The sequence below is a fragment of the Bubalus bubalis genome, chromosome 5, assembly GCF_019923935.1.
Source record: "Bubalus bubalis isolate 160015118507 breed Murrah chromosome 5, NDDB_SH_1, whole genome shotgun sequence".
In the NCBI taxonomy this organism is placed as follows: domain Eukaryota; kingdom Metazoa; phylum Chordata; class Mammalia; order Artiodactyla; family Bovidae; genus Bubalus; species Bubalus bubalis.
Genome location: NC_059161.1, coordinates 47,788,464 through 47,796,420, shown reverse-complemented (window position 1 = coordinate 47,796,420; position 7,957 = coordinate 47,788,464). Strand labels below are relative to the sequence as shown.

Here is a 7,957-nt window from a genome sequence, read left to right as displayed (position 1 = left end):
AGACCCCCGACCCGCGCCGGGCCGCCAGGCCCTCTCAGAGCCTCCGCCCGCCGCCGCCTCGCCTCGCCGGCGCGACCCGGCCCCCGCCCGAGCGGAGTTTTCTGGTGATGAATTGAATTTGTAGCCGAGATCCGATTCCCACGTAGAGTCTCCGCCCCCTCCCCCCCGCCGCCTCCCTCCTCCCGCCGCCGCCGCCGCCGCCGCCGCCGCCGCCTCCCGCTCCAGCTCCGCGGCCCGGCCGGCTCCCTCCCTCCCTCCCCTGCAGCCCGCCGCCTGCCCTCCCGCCGGCCACACCGGGCTCCAGGGGGGCCAGAGGCTCTGCGGGGTGGGGGGAGGACAGGAGGGGAGGAGGAGGGAGGGGGACCCCCGAGTCGCCCCCTCTCCTCCCCCCGCCCCCCGGCTCCATCCTCCGCCGCCGCCCGAGCAGCTGCGGGGCCGCCGCCGCCGCCTTTGCAGGTAACAGCCACCGCCCCCCCCCCCCCAACTCTCGCCCTCTCCCCGCCGCGCCTGCACTCCCTCCGGGGCCCCCCTCGGGCGCGGGTGGCGGTGGGTGAATGAGGTGGGGGCGTCCGGCTTGTCACCGCGCCGGGGGCGTGGGCGTGGGGCTGGATCGCCGGGGGCTGGGGTGAGGGATGCGGGTGCGGAGGCCGGGGATGCCCGGCGCGGGCGGACCGCACCCCTCACTTTGCGGGGGAAGCCGGGGCGGCGGTGCGCGGGGGCCGGGGAGGGTGTTCCCGGCCTAGCGGTGCGGTCCGGGTCTGGGCCGCCCTGGCCCGGCGCCTCCGATCTTGCTCGCTCTGCGCCACTCGCTCCCGCCCCTCACCCTCCCCGCCGGCCGGCGGCGTGGGGAGGGGGCCCGGCTCGGCCTGGGGTGGCGGCGGGGTTATGTAACGCGGGGAGCGCCGGTGTCAGGGCGTTTGGGTGGGGGAGGGGGCTGTCTGCGCGTGGGTGGGGGAAGGCAGGGATGCGACGGCTCCCCGGGGTCTTGTTCTCCACCCCAACCCCCGCCGCCGCTGCCGCCGGCGCACAGGAAGAGACGGCACTGGTGGGGTGGGGGGTGTGTGGGAGGTGGGGAACGTGCTTGTCTGTGTTTTTAATAGTAGTGGGTTTTGATCCGCTCGGGAGTTGTGTGCTAAGAATAGAAATGTGCGGAAGATGCTGGCTTTGGCGGATCCAGTGATGCTGTCGCTGCTGGCGGCGGCGGCGGCGGCGGCGGCGGCTCTGGCTGCAAGTAAACAAACCAGCCTCTTCCTCGTCCACCTCCTCCTCCTGCGCATCGGTCTGCATCAGCCATGATGCTGGTGGGGCCGTTCTGAGTCCAGAGTTGAAGCGGAGCCGGTTGCTGTGTGCACCCAGACTCCTAGGCGGGGTCACCCCTTGTTTGGGATTTCCCGGGATTCTGCAGTTAGGCTCGATTGAATTTCTTTGGGGCCAGGTTTTCGATACCGGTATTTACTGTTTATCTTCTGAAAGCAGAGGAAATGCTTACCCATAAGTCAAGGCTGGGATACTCACGTTACTTCCATCAAAATAATGTTATGAAAGTGACACCAACACGTTCCACCAGTGTGGTAATTGATCGAAAGCCCAGTAGTTTGTAATTGATAAACGTTTCCAAATAGAAATTCAACAGTGAAACCTCTGTATCTATAGTAATTACTAGTGTTGATAAAACGTTCACTTTTTTAGTTCATCGTGACGCTAAAGAATGTGAAATAATGACTTTTTTTTGTAGTTAATACGTTGTCAGCTGCCTGACATCAATTTAGATGTATGTTTCATCTTTGGTAAAGTATGGTCTTATAATATCTTTCAGTGCACTATAAATCATTAAACAACTGTTGGGCTTTGGTTTTGGTGAAAAGTCATTAAATTAGGTTATAGATTGTTGGAAAACAGTTGAAAAAGCCAAAGGAGAAAGAATCCTATAAAGATGGTTTAGGAAACTCTGTCTTCAGAACTTGTTATTATGAAATATGTATAAATGAATAAGAATATTCCAGGAGGTAGATATTCCAGGAGGTAGTTGTCTAAAACGTGAAGACAACTTTTATAGGCGTATCTACTTACTAGTATTACTAGTTTTCCAAGGTATACGACAGAATGCACAATTATTTGTAAGGTATATGTCGGAACTGTAGATGTTTTTTTCTTTTGCACATACATAATCTAGACTTCGAAAGTTTACTAGTGAGACTGTATTTGACGGTCTGCTTTTTGATTTTCTCACTAAAGTTTACCCCACTATCTTTGGTTAGTTTGAGCTTTTAATTTTATAGTGAAGAAAGTGCATATATCACATGACTGAGACAACATTGGAAGTTAAGAGACCAATAAAGAGTTTTAGTTTTGTGTTTGTATTGTGTATTTGCAGTATATAGTATGTTTTCTTAGCGTGTTTAAAAACTAATATCGTGTCTAAAGTCATTCTGCAAAAAAATTTATGAAACTATTATTTGTATTCATCTTGTCCCATACTCCTAGCCTTTCTGTAATGATTACTTTAGTGAATTGTTTTCCAACTTAAAATTAATTTTTACTTTGACTCTTGAAGTTGTGTGTTTAAAAATATTACTTTCGATGTTTTTGTTTATGTAACTTTAATGGCTGTAAAGTATTTTAAATAAGATTTCTTTCATTCATTCATTGAACAAGTACTGGAGTGTTGACTGTGTGGTAGGGACTGATTTGATCGAAAACTTTTACTATTTACATTTCATCCAGAAGATCACTACTATTAGTGAATTTGTTTTCAGAATCACTGCAAATCTAAACATGTTTTGGCTGAACGTATGGAACAAATGTACTTAGTATAGAGTCTTGTGCAAAGTAAGGATTTAAGGTTTTTTAAATTCTAGCTCTCTAAACGTGAGACCTTACAAAAAACTCAATGGAAACTTTCTCAACTATTTAGGTTTCTTTAGAAAGAGGAACTGGTTTTACAAATTGATTTTGTGGAAGTTTAGAATTTACTTAAACTTTGCATAGTTTATGAAAAGATGGTTAGACTTGATTGTTACAGCTTTCAGTACTAGACTTCACCCTTGTGAAGATAAGGCAGTTATTGTTAATGATGTGTTAATTGGATTTTTTAGCATGATTTGATAGGATCTAGTCTTTATACTGTGATTAAGTTTCAAGCACTAAAAAATACTTAATTTAGAACCATTAGCTTTGAATATCGTAAAATGCAGGGCATTTCATTTTGACCAAATCTGTCCTGTAGTTTGACTTGATTTTTATTTTTAATATAAAATATAATTAATGCACATGATTAATTTTTGTAGATTTGTATTATTTAAATTACTTAAAATTTCTGTTTTCCCCTCTGGGTTTTAGAGTGTGCATCAGTGTTCTAAATCTTGGTTTCATACAGCCTGTACTTTTCTGTAGTTTCCTTAATCATTTTATGATAACTTAAATATTTCATCACAGTCTTTTACGTGTGAAAAGAGCTGGATTCAGTTTAGAGTTAACAGGAGCCAGTGCCTGATGAGCGCTTGCGTGTTCCAGGCACTGTTTTATGTGCTTAACATGTATAAATGCATTTAATCATCATAATAGCCTGTTACACTTCTGAAAGAGATTTTCATAGGAGAAAACACTTTTCTCGCATTGTAAAATTTTTGTTTCATTTGAACCTTCTTAGTTTTGAAACACATCTTTTAGTGTTTTCCTAACCTGTTTATTATTAGAGTTCACAGTGACAATGCTAAATTTCACTAATGTAGTACAATAAAATTTACACAGAAATCAAGACAATATCATTTGATTATCATTTTGTATCAAGTCATATGTAAAAAAGCCATATTGACTGATCCACAACGTTTTTTTTTCATTTTTTTCAAATGCCAAATTAAATGCTTCAGGTGTTTACATGTTTTATTCTAAGCACTATAGTCTTTGAACATGTTAGATGTAAACATTTCCTTTACCAGAAAATCTTCAAATAATAGTCAGTAGGTAAATTAATTTATGCTTCTTGACCTGTAGATGTCTTAGTTCTTTTTCTTTGCAATTCTCTGGTTATATTTATCACCAGTTACAGATATTTCACATATTTATGTGGGTATATGTTGCTAATATTCAGAAGGAAAAGTAAAAAAATACTGGAAGAAATCACTTAGAGATTTTCAAATGAGAATTTTTCTTTATATTAATTGAAAAAGTCTCTGACTATATTTGGGAGTCTAGGGGATGAGAGGGGGAGAAAGATATTTTTGCCAGTATTGGCATTTAGTCCAAATTTTTGTCTGAGTGAACTTGATGTTTGAATGTTTTATTAACCTTTTGAGGACTGGAAGTGTGTATAATCAGGATACTGTCCCCTAAGATGGCATCTATAAGTGAAATAGGTACTCAGTAGCTTTGAACTTGAAGAACTATAAATAAGAGCTATTTATAGTTCATCTAGTGCTACACTTTTGTTTTTATGGCTAAGGAAACTGAGGCACAGAGAATTAAAGGACCTTATACAGCATCACTCTGGGCGGGGCAGAGTTGGGAACAGGGACCCAAGTTTCCTACCCTGCCTTGTGCACTTTCTAATGCACCACTGAGATGAACTTTGTTACAGGATTCCATACCTACTGCTTAATTCTCAGTTTAATCAGGAGTAAAATCTGTCAGGCTGATTAATGGCATTTGTGTGTGTGTGTGGGGGGGGGTGGGTGCTTTTTGTTTTATAATCAGGAAGGTTCCCAAGTCAGAGTTAGGAAGGATTTTACGTGTATATTAAAAAAATATGGCCAACCATGCAACTGAGATTCTTTGAGTAACAACCTTCATCCTGTCCATTGGTCATTATATAAGTGCTTTCATATAGAGACAAGCCACATTTTATATTAAAAATGTAGGGGTGAATTTGTCAGTAGCTTGTTCAGTGGTTTAGGAGAACCAAAGGAATCCAATAAGCATTTTCTTAGTTGTTTCAAATTAAAATATTGACTATATTACCCAGTACAAGTTGCTGTTTTTAGTTTGATTAATAATGGATATGTTGGTTGAAATGATACTCAAATGCCCTGAACAGGGATAAGGAAGAGGGCAGAAATGGTTTATGGTTTTGTATACATATTTCAAAGTTTATAAAGTTGATTATTAAGAATTGGCAATTTAAAATAACTGATATTTTGTGTGAAAGTTAGAAATCTTGCCTATGCTTATTCAGGTATTTCCCCATAGTGTGAAACAGTGAAGATATCTATATAGAAAGAGTTTAAAGAAAATCCACAGAGTATATTATAATCTGAAGAGAAGAAAGGTATCCAAAGTATATACTTTGTACTGTTCATTTCCCTATATGATATGTTTTTAGCAGGATAGCAACTCATAAAAGGACAGACTGGTTTAGAGTTTTTTGAAAAGGAGATTAAGTTACCTTGAATTTCCTTTCCACTCCAGTATTTTTCCTTTCCCTCAAATCCTTATGAATGTTTCATGTAGTCTTATGTATTTATTACGGCATATATTAGTTTCACCTATTTCTTAGAATCAGTATATACCATAGAAGTATATTGTGGTTACCCTTGACCATCATTTGTTTTTCTAAGTAGAAACTTTCTATTGTGTTTGGACATCAATTCTTCATTAGTTTAATTTGGCTAGAATATCTAAAGTATATTAAAAATGTGGGTACAGAGCAAGTATATTCTGGATAGTATTAATTATACCCAAATGTATAGTAGTTTTAGGGCTTCTCTGATGGCTCAGTGAGTGAAGAATCCACCTGTGATGCAGAAGACACAGGAGATGTGGGTTCGATCCTTGGATCAGGAAGATCCTCTGCAGGAGGGAATGGGAACCCACTCCAGTATTCTTGCCTGGAGAATCCCATACAGGCTACGGTCCATGGGGTCACAGAGAGTCCACTTGACTGAGCATGCCCAAGCACAGTGATATAGTAGTTTATAGAAGGTTGTATTACAACCTATTAACCTATGAATTTTATTCTTTATAAAGAAGAATTGCTAGGGGTGCTTTTTAACTTTATGTTAACCTACTTTTAGTCGTCTTATAATCTGTGATGCAGTAGTTATATTTAAATTTTAATTTATTTGAAAACATCATGCTTTATTGGACTTCTGAAATATGTTATAGAAAAAATGTTCAGAACTATTCACAAATGTTGCACATATTTTTGAGAGTTCATATTTTGTTACTTTATAGAAAGTATACCAAACTGATAGAAGACTTGAATTGCTTCTTGTCACTTGTCATTAATTTGTTATGGTAACTGTGAAGAAATAATGTTATCATTATTGGTTGGTTATAGTCTTCTTAAGTTCAAAATTGTAGATGTGGTAACTACTGCACAGATTCGTTTTTAGAGTTAATTGAGAAAATGGATGTGAAAGCACTTTGATAAATTATTTTAGGTTTGGAAAACATTTTTAAAATATTTTGTTTAGCTTGGCCCTTGTATACTCAGTTTAGTTCTTGTCACAGAGTAAATAATCAATACATATTTATTGACTGAATAAACATAGGGGTGTGTGTTTATTATGTGTTATACACACACACACACACACACACATAAAATTTCTTGAGTCTTTCCCAGCATTAAGGTCTTTTCCAGTGAGTCAGTTCTTTGCATCAGGTGGCCAAAGTATTGGAGTTTCACCTTCAGCATCAATCCTTCCAATGATTATTAATGAATAGGGAAGAATATTTATTATAACTTTAATTTTTTTTATGTAGGTTCTTCTATAATGTTTAAGTTCAGGTTTGTTTTTGTTGTGGCTTCATACCATTCTGTTTGTCAACTTAGAATTTTAGTTTGCTTCATCTTAATTCGTTATCTAAAGCTGCATCTTTTTTCTTTCACTCATCCATCCATTCATTCATTTACTCCATATTTGTTAAGCATCTCTTATGTGCCAGGAGGCATCAAATTGCTTTACTAAATAATAATGCTATTGAATGAGATAAAAGATGTGAAAATGTTTTGTAAATTGTAAAATGAATTTAAAATATTATTATCAAAATCTCAGATAATTTTGTATGAAAATGCTTCTAGTGTAACTAAATGTATAAATTCTGATTGAATCTACCAAGAATTTTGAATGAAATTTTTCATAAGAATAGGAAAAATTAGATATGCAATATGTTTAAAAGAAAAATAAGCCAAATTTTGTTGCAATAGCTCATTGGATAGAACAGATTTCTAGAGAAATAGTTACTGTAGGAGGAGGTGAAGTTCACTCTACCTTAGGAAACAGATTACAAACCTAAAGTACAGCCCAGCATTTAGCAGATTAGTGTTTTTAATAACATGTAAGACTTGAGTGGGAGAGCGTGTTCGACTTGGTGCAAGAGTGTTGCCTCTGCAGGAAAAGTAAATCAAAGAATATGGTTAACTGCATGAGAGTCAATACCATTGGTTCTGTATTAAAGACAGTGTTTATTTCTAGCTTATTGATCATAATTCGAGAGTAATATTACCTTTAAGTGACTTTTAAATTGTTTTTGAAGTATGTATCATTTTAGCCAGTAGAGACCCAGGAGCAGTTTTAAAGCTGAAAATTATGATTTTGGGTAGAACTTGGTGGTAATATTTTAAGATGTAATATGGATAAAGCCATGTGTGTACTGCCTGGGTTGACTGGCCCTGTTGAAGATGATAAATTTTGTCCTATTAATTTAATATACATTTAAAAAGTTTAAATATATAGGCACTGGTAAACATGTTTATTTAGAAAACTCATTTTTGGAAGCAATTTCTTTATAAAACTAAATTCATTAATTTGGGGTTAATCTGAGTATTTCAGTCTATTTTTTTGTCCTGATGAGGCTGTGCTAGTGAAAAGTGTGTGCCTGTTTCTGTCGTCTTGATTCTCATAAAGTAGCTGTGTGATGTTGGGCAAGATACTTCATTTGTCTTGACTTCTTTTTTCTCAGCTGTGAGATGAAGGTGCCTTCTAGCTTAGAGTCTAACAATGAAATGTACACCTAAGAA

The 7,957-nt window shown here is 39.5% G+C and overlaps 1 protein-coding gene across 4 annotated transcripts in view; it reads left to right on the top strand.

The window, feature by feature from the left end:
• The first annotated feature begins 310 nt into the window (after positions 1-310).
• Positions 311-7,957, top strand: part of AKT3 (AKT serine/threonine kinase 3) — a 282,616-nt gene continuing 274,969 nt past the window's right edge. The window contains exon 1 of one of the 4 annotated variants that reach the window (XM_045165619.1): positions 311-456. The gene's annotated coding sequence lies outside the window, so the exon portion shown is untranslated. The remainder of the gene's footprint in view (positions 457-7,957) is intronic. The other 3 variants (XM_045165620.1, XM_045165618.1, XM_006045843.4) reach the window with 3 other exon arrangements.